A 20,217-nucleotide genomic window follows, 5' to 3' on the forward strand; every position below is an offset into this window, starting at 1 on the left:
CCTGGGTCATTAAATAATCAAAACTAACAAACAAACAAACAAAATGTTAAGAAGTGAAAAGAATGTGGGGGCAAATGATGCCCCCCCCCCCCCCCCCCCTCTAAAACATCTATGCGACAGATCCGAACTTATTGGTGCTAGGGTTAAGGCACCTTGTTCGGTCGCGATATGTGTAATATTGTTTAGGGTAATAAAAGTCACTGTACAAAGAAGTCTGTATTTCACAGTAATTCAAAATTTAACTACCTGGAAATACGTAATAAACTAAATGCAAACAAACTCTCTATGTGGGACTAGTGTAACAATTAAATTCCCACAACTTTTACAGCTGGATGTGCTTTGATTTTGTCAAGCGATTGTTTCTGCAACGTCATAAATATAACTTCATAAAATTACTGCTATTTCTGAAAGATTCTTTGTAGGTGTGCATGTTCATCAAAGATATTGCTTTGTATTTTATTTCTGTAAACGTGAATACACTGTTCAAATAACAAAACTGGAGAAACATGTCTCATAATGATAAGGGACACTCCAGAGGTACGGGAAATTTAAGCATTGAAGGAGAGATGAGGTTACGCCGTGAGTAAATGCAGTGCTCGGGTGTTACAAAATTCCCATGAGTCCAAATAACTGTGTGCTAATTGGCAGGATTTGTGAGTGTAGATTATCATATGATGTACATGTGACCACACAGTGGGGTTCAGCTTTGTTAGCTGCAAGCCGAGTTAACATAGGCGGTTTTCAGGTCCTGTTGGGCAAGAAATCTCAGGAAGGCTGTAGCATTCTAATTTCAAACAATAGTTGTCTGTTAGGAAATATCAAGCTTTCAAGGACAGTGGGAGTTCTTTACATCCCAAAACTTGACTGGAACAATTTGATCATTGTTTCCCCGCTGTCGTGGTGGTTGATGCATTACTTGGAGTTTACGTGTGGTCTTCTGGAGGGCGAGACCACCATGAGAATACATCTGACCTAACAACAATGTTCAACATGTAAGGAATCCTACGACGTCTTCTTAGCCACCTATTGTTCTAAGGCAGTTTAGGAAAGGCGAAGTTGAATTTATTGTGGAGCGCGTAATCTTGGATTCCGGAGTGTGTAGTGTGGTAAAGATCCTGGAGAAAACGAGTGTATGTATGTGCGATAAAGCTCCACTGAGATAGTTCGTTTTTGCTACCACAAGTTACTGTCACACCTCCTGCTTAAGGCACGTTCTTGCAGGAAGGATGGGTGATGTCACTGAAGCCTTAAAGCATCTGCTGTAGGAACGAATTCATACAGTGGGGCGGCCAGAGAGGGCAACAGGCATCTGATTAAGGTTGCGGATTTGCGTGTCTGCAGACACAGCATAATGATTGGAAGAACAAAAGAGCACATAAGAATGAGAAATAGCAGACAGTATCAACGGCACCACCACAGATGGAACAATAACATCGGTACCATAAATGATGGAATAGTTTCGAGCCGAAGAACACCGACTAATAGATTTAGGAGGGAAGAAAATAATATTGAAGCACTGAGACAATCTGTGGGAGTCGTTCAAATTCTATTACCCAACCTGTAGTTGAACCGTGTTGCTGCTCTGTCTTCACAACATTGACGAGGACCTCAAACGGTTCAAGAAAGAAGATAAACCTTGCCCAGACCTCAGGATAAGTGTTGTCAGTAGGACAGGTGCTACTAGAGGGGAGAGCGAACGCGTCTACGAAAAATGGATGCTATGGGTAGGCGATGTGGGACTCACAGCCGTTATAGACAGCAGCAGCCAGCTATTGATGTATACTAGAGCGATACGTGATAAATGCTAACAGGACTGTGATGGACCAACTCTGAATCTTCACAAACGAAAATATGTGGCATGCTTGCGGGGAGATTATGGATGATCGACAGGAAGTTCGACTCGAGTTTTTGTGCCAGAGAACGAAACTAGAACGGAATTTAGCCTTCCCACTGATTCTGCCCGTGAATTTATTCCGATAACATGGAACAGTAATGGACATTGGACGAGGAGAGAATGCATGCTAAGGAAATATGATTCTGTACGCATTCGATTTGAGGAGCAAGTACTTCGGGTGCAGCTTCCCACGAATTCCTTGGAACTATGTTTTACGATGGAGGAACTAAAAATTGAGCCATTCAGTTGCTACGAAAATTGGAGGAAGCATCCGTCTGATATAAGGGAAGTCACAGATTACGTATCCGAGTGAGTTAGCGCCGCGTGATCTAGGGCGTCTTGTGACGGTTCGCGCGTCTCCACCCGTCGGAGGTTTGAGTCCTCCCTCGGGCATGTGTGTGTGTGTGTGTGTGTGTGTGTGTGTGTGTGTGTGTGTGTGTGTGTGTGTGCTGTCCTTAGTGTAGGTTAGTTTACGTTCGCTTAAATAGCGTGTAGGCTTAGGGACCGGTGACCACAGCAGTTTGGTCCCATAGTACTTACCACAAATTTCCAAATTAGCAGAAGACGAAGTTAGAATGATAATTAAGGAGAAGGCAGATATGATCCTGGATATCAGCATCAGAGAAAATGAAGAACTGCACGCGATTCTAAATGAACACACGTCTACGTTCGCGCTGAAACTTGGAGTCAGTACCTATTTCCAGTATAAATTTCAGGTTAAGGAACAAAGGAAATTTTTCTTCCCACCATACGCCGTTCCGTTAGCATACAAACAAAGAAACGTGACGAGCTACGAGTGTTTCTTGAACCGGATGTTACTGAGCCAGTGGTTTCCTTGTATAACAATCAGTTGCATGGGATGGAAAAAAGAGTTGGCTCGTTATGACTAGTGTTAGATTCATGATAGATTAACACAGTCACAAGACCAGAGATTGATCAGTCGAAGAAATCGAGGGGTAGCTGTCCTAGTAGACCAGCGCATCAGAGTTCTGTGAGTTGACACAGCTTCTGACAAGAAGAGACTATTTTAAATGTAATCTATGATCTTTATCTTCTGCTATTTAGTGTTTGTTGTGTATTTATAATGCACAGTTCCACGCTTTATTATCTGTGTAGTGCACAGAATCTCTGTTTGCATTGATCCAGGCATTTGTTTCATGTTTAAAGAGCTGCTTGCAGTAGTTAGGTCCCTCGGGCGACTGGTAGTTCTGCTAGCAGCAGCAGCGTATTAGCATACTGTGAACTGATGAACTTTCTTATCAGAAGAAATTTATTTTAAATATCATTAGTGTTGCTTATCTCCCTCTCGTATTTTTCGTACTTCCTTGAATAGTTATCAGGCACAGTTCCGCGCTTTATTAATAGTGTAGTACATATAACTGTTCTTTGTTTCGCGCCTTTCTTTTTGTGTGTTTCGAGAATCACTTGTAGTAGTTAGATTCCTGCTTCAAGCGGTAGCTCTGATAGCAACAGTAGCGCATCAGGGTAGTGTGAGCCGACACAGCCTCTCATATGAAGTGCCTTATTTTAAATTTTGTAAGTATTCTTTAGCCTCAGTTCCTATATTTCGTGCATGTTCGTATGTTTATCAGCCACAGTTCTGCCCTTAATTAATTTAGTACATAATACCGCTGTTTGCATCGCGCCAGTCATTTTTTTTTGTGTTTCAAGAGCCAGTCGAGTTGTAGCTCTCCTAGCAGCAGCAGCGGATCAGAGTACTGTGAAGCGTCTCATTTGAAGAGACTTATTTTAGATTTCGTGAATGTTCTTTAGCTTCAACTCCCATATTTCGTGCGTGTGTGTGTTTTTACCGGACGTATTTAGTATGGGTAGGAACTGTGACTCCTGTGTTAAGATGTGAGCAGAGTTAGTGACCCTTCACTTACAGCTCGAGGTGGTGTTGACTTCAATCACGCAGCTCGAGGCTGTTGCCAGTGGGCATCACTGTAGGGGACTCAACTGGGAGATTCCAGGTGTCTCCTGATCACTCCACTACTGTAGCTGCATCAGATACTACCTATGGTCGATTTGGAGGTCATTCTAAGATGCGGCCAACGGTGAAAAGCTTTACGAGGGGCCGATTGGAGAGGCTCCCTAGTTCGTTTGATTAATAGGTTTTGGGTGCTATCAGTGGCCGACGAAGTCTCTAAGCCAAATGGAATCACTCGCCCTGTTCCATAGGATGCCTTTCGGCCCACAAGGTCCGAGCATTCACAGAGAGTGTGAGTTCTAGCAAATGGGAGCTTCAATGTTGAGCGCGTAATTTGGCCCCTTAGGGGTATGTCTGTGAAGGACGGGAAGGAATCCTATGTGCACTCTGAGTGTGTACTGAAGGATTCACTCCAAATGTGGAATATGTGCTCCATCTTACAATGGCGACCACAGGGTGCAGAAAAGTGCAGGTTGTGTCTCATGTTGGTACTAAGAATATGTATCACTTTGGGTTGCATGAGTTTGTCTCCAGTTTTGAGCGGTTATTTGAAGTAGTGAAGACTGCCAGTGTTGCTTGCCATATGAAGGTGGAGCTCATAGTCTGTCACGTGGTCGACAGAACTGACTGTAGTAACTTGATACAGAGCCGACAGGAGCTCCCGAATTAGAGGCTCAAATGGTTTTGCGACAGTTTAGGTTGCAGATTCCATGACTTGCTCCTTAGGGTGGTGAATTTTCGTGTTCCATTAAATAAGTCAGGGGTCTACTGCACACCGGAAGTGGCTACATGGGCAGAGGAAGGAGTGTGGGCAGTGGGGACAGAGGAAGCTGTGTGCAGGAGACTAGACGGGTTTTAGGTTAGAGGTTCTTCGGCAAGTGCTCGAAGGTCTTCGTTTTGAAAGGGTGCCGGACGAGCACAGAATGAGGGTAGATACAGCAACAGTTGATATTGTAGTTTAAACTGTGTACCAGGGTTGGGAAAGAACCACAGCTCATAGAGCTAATAGAAGGCATGGAATACCTAATGGTTATAGGCACAGAAATCTAGCTAAAGCTGGACATAACTTCAGCCGAAATTTTTACGAAGGACCCAGACATTCTCGGAAAGCATAGATTAAATACAGTTGGTGGCGGAGTATTTATTGCTGTTAGAAGTAGTTTATCTTGTAGTAAAATTGAAGTAAGCAGACCCCTGAGTTAGATGGTAGAAGTTATACTTGAAAAACGAAATAATTTAATAATTGGTTTCTTTTATCGACCCCCTATCCTCCCCCGATTCAGGTGATATAGCTGCTGAACAGTTCACAGAAAACTTGAGTCCCATTTCAAATATACTGTTATGGTTGGTGGTGGGTGATTATGATGGCGAAAATACGTGTTTAAAGTCGGTGGTAGCTGCAAAACGCCGTCCAAAATCTTACTGAATGCCTTCTCAGAAAATTGTTTCCAGTGATTAGTTCAGGAGCCCACTCCAGGTATGCATGGTTGCGAAGACATGCTTCACTTCTTAGCACAAATAATCACGAGGAAACAGGGAACATCGTGACAGATACCAGGATTAGTAAGCAGAATGATGTTGTAACTACATTGATGTTGTAACTACATTGGACACTACATTGGACGCGATGGTTTCTAAAGCCATACTGATTCGTGGACGTAACTTTCCTCAAATCAAGAAAGTTTATCGTATTAGAACTGGGAATAATTTCAAGGATTCTGCAGCAAACTGAGGTCAGCGATAATGGCCTCTAATTTTGCGGGTCCGTTCTTTTGCCTTTCTTATGTGTTGCAGTCACCTGCGTTTTTTTCCTGTAGATTGTAACTTTGTGCTGGGCGAGAGACTCACGACAATTTCAAAGTAGGTGAAAGGTCAATACCGTAGAGTACTCTTTGTAAAATCGAACTGGGATTCCATCCAGACCTCGTGATTTGTTTGTTTTCAAATCTTTCAGTTGTTCCTCTACGCCAGATACGCTGATTTCTATGTCGTCCAAAGGGGAGTGTATCCGATGGTCAAATGACAGTATGTTTGAACGGGTCTCCTGTGTGAACTACTTCTTGAACTTCGGCTTTCGTCTTGCTGTGTTCAACTGCCACTCCAGACTGGTTAACAAGCGACTGATTGGAAGCCTTAGAAGCACTTATCGGTTTATTGTACGACCAGAATTTTCTCGGTTCTCGGCCACATCTTTTGCTAAGGTGTGATGGTGGTAATTGTAAGCTTCGTGAATAGATCTTTTCACAGACGCACGAATGTGTACTAACCTTCGCTTGTCGTCATTTGCGCGTCCCCTTTTGAACCGAGAGTGCAACAGCCTCTGCTTCTTCAGCATCAGCCGAATTTTGTTATTAAACCATGGTGGGTCTTTTCTATGTTTTATCCACTGACTAGGCACATAACTCTTCAGACCACGATTTACAATCAACTTAAACTTCGCCCATACTTCCTCTACATCTACCTCATTGGAATTAAATGATGCCAATTCACTGTGTAAGTGAGTAATTAATAACTGATTATCTGCTATATCTAGCAGAAACACTCTCCTAGCCTTGTTGACCGATTTAATAACTTTCACTGCTATAATGATATCATGATCGCAGATCCCCGTTTCTATACTGACATTATCGATAACGTCCGGTATATTTTTAGCTACAGGGTTTGAGATATTTCCATTGCGTGTGGGCTGAGAAGCCAGATGCTCAAGACAATTTTCAGAAAACGTGCTCTACTGGACAGGTTAAAGTCGCCTCCAATTACTGGTATTATTGCATGATCTGGGTATTTACGCGCTATTGACCGTAGACTGTCTTTGAATGACTGTAGAACTATCAGAGCGGAATCGGATAGCCGGTAAAAACATCCAACAATTAACTAAGCTTCACCTATACCTGTTATACGCAACCAGATAACTTCACTGGCACTCAACTTCGACCTCAATAGAGACAATATTTTTGTCAACTGCACTGAATACTCTCACTCCTATGGCCTCTGATCTGTCTTAGATTGTTTGCGGATGGTGCTGTCATTTACCCTCTGGTAAAGTTATCAGATAATCATAACTAATTGCAAAATGAATAAGACTAAATATCTGTATGGCGTAAAATGTGGCGGTTAAGTCTAAATAACGAAAATTCTCATGAGTACTGAAAGAATTCCGTTTAATTTCGGTTATGCGGTAAATCACATAAATAAAAATGCTGTTAACTCAATTATATCCTTAGGGATTACAGTTATTAATAACTCAAACTGGAACGATCACATAGATAACACTGAGGGAAAATCAAATAAGAGACTGTGATTTATTGAAGGAACATTTAGGAAACGCAGCAACTCTACTAAACAGACTGCTAATGCTACACTTGTGCGACGTCTTTTGGAGTACTGATGTGCCCTGTGGGACCCTCATAAGGAAGGACTGACGAAAGGCAAAAGAGTTCAAAGAAGGGTAGCTCGTTTTGTATAATTACGTAATAAGGAAGAGAGTGCCGTGGATGTGATACACGAACTGGGGAGGCAGTCATTGAAACAAAAGCGTTTTTCGCTGTGGTAGGACTTTCTCATGAAACTTCAGTCACCAACTTTATTGTCAGAGTTTGAAAATATTGAGTTGGCGTCCACCTGCATAGAGAGAAATAGTCATCATAATAAAATAAGAGAAATCAGAGATCGCACGGAGAGATGTAAGTTTTCGTTTTTGCAGTACGCCTTTCGAGAATCGAACGGTAGAGAAGTAGCTTGAAGGAGGTTCGAGGAACCAACTGCCAGGCACTTAATTGTGAATTGCAGAGTAATCATGTAAATGTAGATTATGGACTTGCCCCAAAATATCCGTGTCGCACGTCGTTCTCCTTCACAGGAGCCCCGCTCTAGCTAATGGCAGCTCAAATCTGAGCTGTCTTGCCACGTGCATACAACATTCTCAGCTTTTGGATTCCGCTATCTGTTCAGACGCTTATCATATCGATTGATTGTGTCGTCCGTTACATTAATTCGTAGCGTTTACAGCTTATTATATGAGTCATTGCTCGACAGAGTAACATAGTACTTAATAGATTTTTAGGATATTTCTCTGTACCCTTAGCAGCTATAAGCTCATGGCAAATGTAGCAAATATAAGCTTTGGAGTGACACATGCTAAACTTATGGCACATGTGATCTCGGGGGATGTGTTGACTCCAGGATCAGAGAAATTAAAGACTGTAAGTGAATACTCAGTTCCAAGAATGGAGAAGCAGTTACGTGGATTTTTTGGGCTCGTGAACCTTCATAAGCGGTTCATCAGCATGCAATGTGACAATGCCACGACTGTGCAAATTGTCATGAAATAAGTCACTGTGGATATGACACGACTCCACATAGTATGAATTTCAGGCCTTAAAGAGAGAGATAGTGGAAGCATAGATCATTTCACATCCTGATCTGCCTAAGCAGTTCTGTATGATTACGATCAGTGCGAAGACAGGATTAAGCATAGCTTTGTTCCAAGAGTTCGAGGAGGAAGGACAGCTTCTGAGGAAAGCAGTCCCAATAGGTAGTAGGGGATTGTCACAGTGCGAGGTTTATTACTTGATTACAGAGCATGAAGCACTTGTTATCGATTGGGGCTTCAAAAGTTGCGCTATTTTTTGTATGGAAGGAGAACTCCAGTAATTACGAATTCCTCGTTGTTCCTCCTTCCGGCTCCACAACTGAGATTATGTTGTATTGTGTCAGTAGTGTCATAAGGATACCGGATTAAACTGTCCACAATATAAGTTACGTGAAATGAAATGATCATATAAAGTTGATCGTCGGTAAAGCAGATGCCAGACTGAGATTGATTGGAAGAATCCTACGGAAATGCAATCCGATAACAAAGGAAGTAGGTTACAGTACGCTTGTTCGCCCACTGCTTGAATACTGCTCAGCACTGTGGGATCCGTACCAGATAGGGTTGATAGAAGAGATAGGGAAGATCCAACGGAGAGCAGCGCGCTTCATTACAGGATCATTTAATAATCGCGAAAGCGTTACGGAGATGATAGATAAACTCCAGTGGAAGACTCTGCAGGAGAGACGTTCAGTAGCTCAGTACGGGCTTTCGTTGAAGTTTCGAGAACATACCTTCACCGAGGAGTGAAGCAGTATATTGCTCCCTCCTACCCATATCTCGCGAAGAGACCATGAGGATAAAATCAGAGATTTTAGAGCCCACACACAGGTATACCGACAATCCTTCTTTCCACGAACATTACGAGACTGGAATAGAAGGGAGAACCGATAGAGGTACTCAAGGTGCCCTCCACCACACACCGTCAGGTGGCTTGCGGAGTATGGATGTAGAATTAGAGGTACAAATAGCTGGCAGCGACTTGTTTTCACTGGTATATTATCATCAAGCTAAAGTAAACCTTGGAAAATATACAGCAATACTCGATGGGACGTCGTTTCATCTCGAGAGAACTGGTTTCAGTGCCACACTGCCATAAAGTTTCTATATAGTGAATGGGAACCCAATGAATCTGTGTGCAAGGCCACTACAGACTAATTCTTGTGATAAGGTACTACATGGTGTAAGAAAACTGTTATGGGTATGCATAGGAAATGACCTGTAATTAAAGGTGTTGTAGGCAAGAGCGTCGGACATTTCCAGGAGAGAGATTCCGAGCAGGTAGTGCCCATCGCAACAGAAAACTTTGTGACCAAACACATGGACTTGTGTAAGGGGTCACAAGGGGTCGCTGATTGCGAATTTGAAGATTAGGAAGAAAACAATGTGGATAGGACAAATTCAGACCCTATGCATATGTAAGAATGAGTAAGCCACTAACATAACTGCATCATGGGAAAAAGTGAAGCACTTGGGAGTAACGAAAAAAATTTGCGATAAAGAAGTTGTTATTAGAGTTTGATAACTTGTTGTAAACTAGCGGGTCTTTACGAGGATCTCAATGGCGCAACACTGAATTCTAAGTGGGAATATGTCACCTCTATACTATAAACCATAGTGTGCACCTCATCACATGCTGTTGGTGATGAAGGAGTTCACTTTAATAGTTATGGAAAGGTATCACTGAGAAAAGTACCAATGCATGGGGAACATGTGTGATGATTGTACCAGAGAAGAATATGGATAGGACCGAAGTGCGCCAGTTAGGCTGTGACCATAGGTATTTGAATATTCGAACAATTACGGATACACTCCTCAACTCAATTTAATGGAAACTTCGAACCGCTAAGAGCAGTACGGATCTGCACAGTGGACCGAACAGTAAGCCTCTGTATTGGGTCGAACTTCTCGAGTTTTCTCGTCGTAATCCATGCACAAGATATATGTCGTCCTACTCATCCTAGAAAGTGATTCCTCTATTTCCATAGTAAACCTCTCTGTGACGCACAATTTCTCTCTTTCATTTATAGGTTTTTCCAAATTATGAGATCATACAGTGTTGTGAAGCACCTAATTATGTGTTTATCTGTGTAGAAATTGTAACAGAAGACCGGCCGAAAATTGCATTTACAGTATCGTCATCTGCCATTTGGGCTTAAGAATGCACCAGCCACATTTCATGGTTTGTTAAACAGAATTTTGTGTGTGTTAAGGCCTAAGCACACTTGACTACCGATAAAGGGAAGTAACAGTTTACGTTACTAAAATTGTGCAAATTAGGGTATATGAAAATTACGATGGAGTTACAACATATCCCAGATGGTGAGGGCTGCACGGAATTTATCGTCGCCTCATCTGGCGGAGGAGTTAGTCATTCTTAGTACTACCAAATTATTACAGAAATTTTGTCCCAGAATCTATAGAAATAGCATGACCACGTACTCACTTACTGAAAAAGTGTAACATTCCATTGGACAGCGGTGAGAGAAGTTGCAGCTCCTAAACTGACAGAGTTGTTGGTAACTTGAACAGTGTCTATAGCTACATCTACGAGTACATCATACTCGGCATGCCACCTTATGGTGTGTGGCAGATGGTACTTCTAGTACCACTAACTGATCACCCTTCCCCACACCCACCCTGTTCTAATGACGAATGGCGTGTGGAAAGGCTAATTGCTAGTAAGCCTCTGTATAGGGTCGAACTTCTCGTCACAGTCAACACACGAGACGTATGTAAGATGAAGTAATATGTTGTCGAAGTCTTCCCGGAAAGTGCTCTCTCGAAATTTCAGTAGTAAACATCTCCATGATGCACAACGCCTTTCTTCAATTTGCAGGTTTTTCCAAATTATGAGAAAGATTTCGTATTGTATTGTGAAGCCCATAATCATGTGTTGGGTTGGTGGTACGTCAAGACGTAGATGGTTGCCTATGCATCATGTTAGTCAAATAAAGTGGAAAAGATTTACACAGTACAGCTGCAGAAGAGGAAATGCAAAGCCTCATATATAGTGTGTAATACTTCTGTTGTTATCTACATGGTAGAACATTTTATTAATAATGGTTCACAGAGATCAAATTTGCTACTGGGGTTTCAAGGTCCATCAAGTATTGGCATTTGAAGCTTAGTCAATTAGATTTTGGGGTAATCCAACGACCTGGCAAGAGCCATGGAGAGGCCCTCAGTGGGAAGGTCTGTGTGTCACAAAGAGTTGGTCATCCTATCGTGGAGCGGCAGAAAGTGGAAGTAGCTGCCGATGACTATAAGATATTTGTAGCACAGTCACAGTTCATTGTGTAGTACGGTATTCCACATCCTTCTGCACAAACTCTAGCATGGAATCACTATGTGCTGAGAATAAATAATTTTTCCCACTAAATGGGAGTGCCTGCTGTCCCAAATCAGCACACCGACTCATAGACTCAGGCCGTGGTGGCTAATTGGTTCTTGAAGTTTAGTGTAGTGCACAGTTTAGTTATTGATCAATGCATCTATGTTGTGTTAAAATTAATAAAACAACTTTTTCATTTGTTGCGTATTTGTTAACTAAAGGCAAGAGTGAGGTTTTTTTTCTTGTCATCCGTCTTCTGACTGGTTTGATGCAGCCCGCCACGAATTCCTCTCCTGTGTTAACCTCTTCATCTCAGAGTAGCACTTGCAAACTACGAACTCAATTATTTGCTGGATGTATTCCATGCTCTGTCCTCCACTACAGTTTTTGTCCTCTACAGCTCCCTCTAGTACCATGAAAGTCATTTCCTCATGTCTTAACAGATGCCCTATCATCCTGTCCCTTTTCCTTATCAATGTTTTCCACATATTCCTTTCCACTCCGATTCTGCGTAGAGCTTCCTCATCCTTAACTTATCAGTCTACCTAATTGTCAACATTCGTCTGTAGCACCACATCCCAAATGCTCCTGTTCTCTTCTGTTCCGTTTTTCCCACATTCCATGTTTCACCACCATCCAATGCTGTACTCAAGACGAACAGTCTCAGAAATTTCTTCCTGAAATTAAGGCCGATATTTCATATTACTAAACTTCTCTTGGCCATTAATGCCTTTTTTGCTAAAGCTAGCATACTTTTGAAGTCCTCCTTGCTTCGTCCGTCTTTGGTTATTTTAGTGCCGAGGTAGCAGAATTCCTTAACTTCATCTATTTCGTGACCATAAATCCTGATGATAAGTTTCTCGCTATTCTCATTTCTACTACTTCTCATTACCTTCGTCTTTTTCCGATTTACTCTCAAACCATACTGTGTACTCATTAGACTCTTCATCCCGTTCAGCAGATCATTTAATTCTTCTTCACTTTCACTCAGGGTAGCAATGTCATCAGCGAGTCGTATGACAGATATCCTTTCCTCTTGAATTTTAATTGCACCCTGCACTTTTCTTTTATTTCCATCATTGCTTCCTCGATGCACAGATTGAACCGCAGGGGCGAAAGTTTATATCCTTGTCTCACACCCTTTTAATGCGAGCACTTCGATCTTGGTCGTCCACTCTTATTATACCCTCTTGGCGATTGTACGTATTGTATATAACCCGTCTTTCCTTATAGCGTACCCCTAATTTTATCAGAATATCGATTATCTTGCACCAATTTACATTGTCGAACGCTTTTTTCAGGTCGACAAATCCTATGAACGTGTCTTGATTTTTCTTTAGTCTTGCTTCCATTATTAACCGCAACGTCAGAATTGCCTCTCTCATGCCTTTACTTTTCCTAAAGCCAAACTGATTGTCATCTAACGCATCCTCAATTTTCCTTTTCATTCTTGTGTTAATTATTCTTCTAAGCAACTTGGATGCATGAACTGTTAAGCTGATTGTGCGACTATTCTCGCACTTGTCAGCTCTTGTTATCTTCGGAATTGTGTGGATGATGCTTTTCCGAAAGTCAGATGGTGTTTCCGCCAGACTCATGCGCTCTACACACCAACGTGAATAGTGGTGTTCCACTTCACATAATGATTTTAGAAATTCTGAGGGAATGTTATGTATCCCTTCTGCCTTAGTTCTGAAGTCCTCCAAAGCTCTTTTAAGTTTAGATTCCAATACTGGATCTCCTATCCCTTCTAAATTGACTCCTGTTTCTTCTTCTATCACATCAGACATATCTTTCCCCTTATAGGGGCTTTCAGTGATTTCTTGCTACCTATCTGCTCTCTCCTCTTCATTTATCAATGGAATTCCACTGTGATCTTAATGTTACCACATTTGCTTTTAAAGTCACGGAAGGTTATTTTAACTTTTCTCTATGCTGAGTCTGTCCTTCCGACAATCATTTATTTTTCGATGCCTTCACATTTTCCCTGCAGCCATTTCGTCTTAGCTTCCCTGCACGTCGTACTTATTTCATTCTTCAACGACTTGTGTTTCTGTATTCCTGAGTTTCCCGGAACATTTTTGTACTTCCTCCTTTCATCAATCAACTGAAGTATTTCTTCTGTTACCCATGGTTTCTTCGCAGCTACCTTCTTTGTACCAATGTTATCCTTCCCAACTTCTGTGATGGCCCTTTTTAGAGACGTCCAATCCATCTTCAACTGTACTGCCTACTGCGCTATTCCTTATTGCTGTATCTATAGCGTTAGAGAACTTCAAACGTATCTCGTCATTTCTTAGTACTTCCGTATCCCACTTCTTTGCGTATTGATTCTTTCTGACCAATGTCTTAAACTTCAGCCTACTCTTCATCACCACTATATTGTGATCTGAGTCTATATATGCTCCTGGGTACACCTTACAATCCAGTATCTGATTGCAGAATCTCTCTCTGCCCATGATGTAATCTAAATGAAATCTCCGTATCACCCGGCCTTATCCAAGTATAACTTCTCCTCTTGTGATTCTTCAACAATGTATTCGCTATTACTAGCAGAAACTTGATACAGAACTCAATTAGTCTTTCTCCTCTCTCATTCCTTGTCCAAAGCCCATATTCTCCGGTAACGTTTTCTTCTACTCGTTCCCCTACAACTGAATTCCAGACTTCGGCATACTGTGGCAAATGAAAGAACAGATTGAGTGCTTCAAACAGTAACGAATATATAACTTCATTATGTAAACAGCTATCGTAATGTTTGTGATACACTGTTACAGTATTTCGTTACTGCATATAATTCTGAAGTCGACGCAAGTGCTGGACAACCGTTTCACAAGGTAATACATGGCCAGAAAATTCCATCACCATTCGAGAGAGCCAAGACTAAAATAAGAAAGAGCGAAAGAGTCAGTGCAAAACTTTTCGAGAACTTTAAGGAAGAAAGAGAAGCAAGTAAAAGAAGCCAATACAAATGACCTCAATCATCAGCAACGGATGGGACAACATAATTCAAAGCAACCTGAGTATTTTCTATTATAATTGATGATGTTACGATGTTAGCAAAGCCTTACAGCCGTAAAGGAGACACAAATAAATTCTTCGTTTGTTACTGGGATTTGTATCAAATAACTGAAATGATCTTACTGGTGAACGTGAAGGTAAGCATTCTGCTCTCATCGTACACATTAGGCGTATCCATACGTTTCAGGCCACACGAGATTTTTAGCAACTGTTCTGACCCAGTCCCAAAATAAGAGGGGATGAGATAAGAAGGGAAAGACAACACAGCAAGTAGAACAAACTATACCTCGCAATCTACTTACACATTACCACATGCACTAAGATCAAAGGTTAGGCTGATGAAAAAAGAAAGTTGTATTGCGAATTTTTATTTAAATGTGTATCTATTTTGTGTGATAGTGCAATAAGTTCTTAAGCATGAGAAATTTATATAATGTGTGAATAATGAAGGAAAATTTTAATTTGCAAGTTTCATTCTTGTGATATGGAAATGGTTAAACTGAAGTTATCATGTGGATTTTTTATCTGTCTTATTACTTCAGAAATATTTTCGGTGGTTTGTTTTGCTGTGGACTACAGAGGACAGGCGACGATGTTTGGTACTTTTCCTGTAGTGAAAGTAGAGTATAGTTCTGGATATTTTCAGATTGTATATTTAGTTAGAGCGTGGGGAGAGCACAGTTGGCTTGTACTGTAACACTGAAGGGACTGTAGCAGTTGAATGGGACGGGTGTGCTGTGGTCTTGGCACATTTTCATTTTAAGGAAGGGGTGGAAAGAACCAAACAGGGAAAAAGGCGTGCTGTTATCAGCGGACGAAATGTGACGATGTCAAAGGTAGAAAATTATAGTATGTCCTACCAGGGTGCCCTAAATTGTCAAACCGACTGTGAGATAGAGCTTTTTCTAGGAGGAACAGGTACGGAAGGATGCCCTTGGGATATCCTCCCAACCCGAACTTTCTTTCAGAAAGCAAGATCGCAGTGGGATTACTCTGTATATGATACAGTTGTAATTGCACTTGCTACGATCAAGAATGATGGATGGGAATAGAAAGCTCGGAGGTGACGGACAACTGCATACCATTAATTGGTATAAAGTGTAACATCTCAGAGCCGAATTTTCGGCTTCTAGCAACAATAAAACAGGCTGCTGCTCTGAATCTAACATATCCAATACTGAATCTACATGATTAATCTCTTGAACTACTGCAGGCTGGAAAACTAACCTCCATAAATTATACCTAGATTCCCACCATACCCAATTCTCCGAATTATATTATAGCAATACAGAACTGATATGTTTGCACAGAACACATGTTGCAGCATAATTAGCAGTATTATAGTAGATACCAGTGCAGTGGCAGTGATGGAATTTCATCTTGAGGTACCATCTTTATCATGGTGTCCACCTGTGCAACAGATGTACATCTACAGCAAAAATTCGTCCACCCTCCCAATCTCCCTGCCCGTCATTTACAGCTGAGTGGGACACCCCTGAGATTTAAGCAGTTATTGATTGTACCAGTCACCATACAACATAAATTATATTGGACTGATAGAATGACGGTGTGTAAACTGTAAATGAGTATGTAATAAAGAATAAGTAGTATTATGTTAGTTTCTAGTGATTCAGAGATTTACCAGCGGTCTGGCATTACTTGGATCACAACTTTCAAAGGGTTGAAGAGTTTTGCGCTAACGCCCCTACATAGCGACTTCATAACCCGTACCTGGCGTGCCAGGTCTAGAATATGGTTGCCGCAGCATGGTGCAAGGTCCAGTCCACCACAGTGGGGACCTGAATTACCTCATGCCATGGCTCTGCGCTGTGCCACTTGGGTAGTCTAGGTGACCAAAACTGACAAACTGTCGTAACGAACCCGAGCCAAGTAATCAGAAGCATTCGTCGCTCCAGCCTAACAGTATCTTGTCTTCGACTGATGCCAATGCCGAAACATACTCTATGTCACTCGACAGTCCCATGTGGGGCAGTCAGCTTCATTTACTCCCAGCTGGTTCACCCAGTGGCTGCTGGTCTAGGAGTCGCTTCTAGATCTGATGTTACTGGGGCCTGATTTGGAGCCATTGAGAGTGACCTCATTCTGTCTCTGGTCCTCTGCAAAGGGTCCTGGGTTTCGGGTCTGAACACCTGTACACTGCACGTCTCACCATCCGCTGGAGCGTCTGGCTGTTCTGCACCCACGACTACAGCCTGCTAGGCATCAGACGTCAGTCCCGCATGAGCATGGCTACTGGTGCTAATATTTCGCTGAGGCAGAGCACTGCGGCGAGCCGAACACACTGCCGCGTGTTTTCTGAGTCTGCCACAGATGCCAGAGTGTCAATGGATGTCGTGAGGTCATCTCCAACAGCTACTGTACAGGTGAATCATTGAATTGAAGATATAATGAGTAACGGAACATTTCTGGTTTCACGGCTGCTAAGGTACTGATAGTACGCACCAGATACCCTACACAACATCCTGTGGCGACAGTCCCGGCAAAAATAGTGTCAACACCCATGACGCTATTACAAACTACGTAAAGAGTGTCCCAGCAACGTTGCGACAAACTTAGAGAGTTTACAGAGCGTGTCTTGAGGAACATGTCGAGGATAGGAGCCACAGTTATAAAATGTTATCCAACAACGCCACAGAAAGTCAAAGTTTTAGGCATTGGCGCCTGCCATTAGCCGACGCCTTCGGCAGCAGACGTGACTGTATGCTTACGGACTGTAGACGGAACGTCTCGCAATGTTATTTGTTATTCAGTGATCGCGACTGACTACCACGATCGGCAGTGGAGTGATACAGATAGCTGCTGCATAGAGAGACTAAGTCTCCTATGAATGTATATAATTTCGTTGGATAACGGTTTTGGACAGGCAGTTTATTTTTCTCCTGCAACTCCCTAAAATCTCTAATGTTTCATGGTAAAATATACTCCAGATGGGAACCCTTGTCTGAAACTGTTATACCTGCTGAGTGTGCATCAATAGGAGACGAGGCCTGTCTACGCAGCAGCTAGTTCCATCTCCTTTACAGGCGATTGTGGCAAACAGACGCTATCGGCGAATAACAAACATCGGTGCCAGTGTACTGTCACGTTTGCTGTCGAAGGGGTGGTCTGGCGGCAGGTGCAGTTGCTTATAACTTCGACGCTCTGAAACTTTTTTGGATAGCGTTACTGGACATGGGTTCCTATCCTCGATGTGCTGCTGAAGACGCCCTGTAAAACCTACAGAAGCCTGTCAAAACATTTTCGGGACACCCTGTATATCGAGTTGCGGCTTAAGCCAAATTTTCTGATGTACATCAGTAAGACAAACGGTAGTAAATATTTTTGGAAAGTCACAAGTAAGAGCATTCAAATAATAGGAAAATGCAGGTTTGAACATCATCTGTTTATTTATTTAAAACCCAAATATTGACCACTTTCGACCCTAGGTCATCTTCGCGGGTTGAGGGTTAAAACAGTTTAAGCAACAACATCACATCTGCTATTACTTATGAGACGTGGCCAGTATTTAAATAAAGACAGTTGTGATGTTGTGGCTTAACTATTCCAACCCCAATACGTCAATGTGGTCTGTGACTGGAATCGGTTTATATTTGGGTTTTAAATAAAAAGGCAGCTGATGTTCAAACAAGCATTTTATACATTAATGTTAATAGCTGACAAATCACAATACTGGCATGTTTCTGACGGAATTATATACTTTTCTCTGTGACATCAAAAATTTGAAAGATCTTAAACGACGTAATAGGCGTCTAACTTGAAAGTTCCTGGCAAATTAAAACTCCGGAAACAATCCCGCAGGCTGTGGCGAAGCCATGTCTCCGCAATATTCTTGCCTCGAGGAGTGCTAATCATGCAAATTTCGGAGGGAAACTTCCGTGAAGTTTTGCAGGTGGGAGATGAGATATCCGTGGAAGTAAAGCTGCGGGGATAGCTTGTGAGTCGTGCTTGCGTACCTCAGCAAGTAGAGCGCTTGTCAGCGAACGGCAAAGGCCCCGGTTTCGAGTTAAGGTCTAGCACACAGTTTTAATCAGCCAGCAAGTTTCGTGCTAGCGTACACTTTGCTGAAGAGTAAAAATTATTTCTGTGCCTTTACCTGACCCTATAGTAATAAGAAAAGTACAATGTCAGCCATTGTCTAGCTGTCAGGGAAAATAGTTCGAGAGACTTCGTCCTCACTCTACAAAACGTAAGGAAACACGTAACTCAGTCACTGTTCGTATGTGGACGAGCGCATTTGATATCCGTCAGTCAGAGACTTACTCTTGTAGGGGTGCGGCGTTTCTATGCAATATTTTGTTTCCGGAAAATCATCATTTACCAACCAGGGGCAAATCAGTCTGGGAGATGCAATATCGGTCAGCTGAAAATCCATACAGGCTGAGTGAAATGAGTAAACAATAACCTTGGTCCGTAAATTTGTGGTATCCACTTTTTTTGCTATCAAAAATCCTACCATTACTCTCTGTTTCTCTGGTGGGATTCTATGTGCCAAAACGTTTTCTTTCCGTGTCATAGGAGTTTCAAACACTGTCAAGATATCAGGCACCCACTCTGTCTGTTCATAAGGGATACACTAACAACGCGTAATTACGCATCACCCCTTTCATTATGACTTGTTCTCCGTGGAGTGTCTCAGTATAGCTTTCCATGGGCACAATGACAAACATATACGGATTTGTCAAAGATGGTGACGTGTAAATAACTCCACGTCATCCCGTTTGTGACTCTGTACAGTGAACCATTACAACACGACAACGTGCTACAACTTTCGAATACGGTGATTTCAGCAGTCACCATTTCAATTTTTCTTATTTCTCCTTTCTCGAAGCAACTCTATGGCTAGATGCTGTGTTCTGGTGGAAGATAAACGCCTTTCCTTTATGGTTACAGATTTTCAAATGGTTTAAATGGCTCTAAGCACTATGGTATTCAATATCTGAGGTCATCAGTCCCCTAGACTTAGAACTACTTAAACCTAGTTAACCTAAGGACATTTCACACATCCCTGCCCGAGGCAGGATTCGAACCTGAGACCGTAGCAGCAGCGTGATTCCGGACTGAAGCGCCAACAACCGCTCGGCCACAACGGCTGGCTACAGCTTTTCGTTTTCATCGTTTCACACTGTTGCTGAAGATGATTGATGTAGCTGCCACAGTAATGGGAGTGTTCAAAAGTGTCACGGTTAAAAAAACGGCGCTGTTGGTGAAAATTCCGGTAGTCATAGACTTACCACCACGCTGCAAGAGGATGTGTACGTTGCCATAGTAGTGGACAGAAACAGATGTCTCAGACATAGGTAGATAGCTGCAAATCTTGCATCCGCTACTGGTACACGTGTCTCTCCCAGACCCATTTCACGCCGATTACATCAGGGAGATTAGTGAGCTTGAGATCTGTTAAACGCATCCCTCTTCAGCCACACCATCATCGAGGAAGAGTTCGTTGGTGTAGGGAGCGTATTGATTGGGATGAGCAACAGTGGCCCAAAGTGATGAACTCCGACGTATCACGCTTCATTGTAGCAAGTGATTCTGGCCACTAGTTAGTTTGGAGATAGAGGAGAGCACGTTACACACCACAGAAAGCTCACGAACATCATCGCTATGGCCTAAGCGTTATGGTGTGGCCATGCATTGCGTAAAAT

Source organism: Schistocerca piceifrons, chromosome 2 (genome assembly GCF_021461385.2).
Source record: "Schistocerca piceifrons isolate TAMUIC-IGC-003096 chromosome 2, iqSchPice1.1, whole genome shotgun sequence".
NCBI lineage: Eukaryota > Metazoa > Arthropoda > Insecta > Orthoptera > Acrididae > Schistocerca > Schistocerca piceifrons.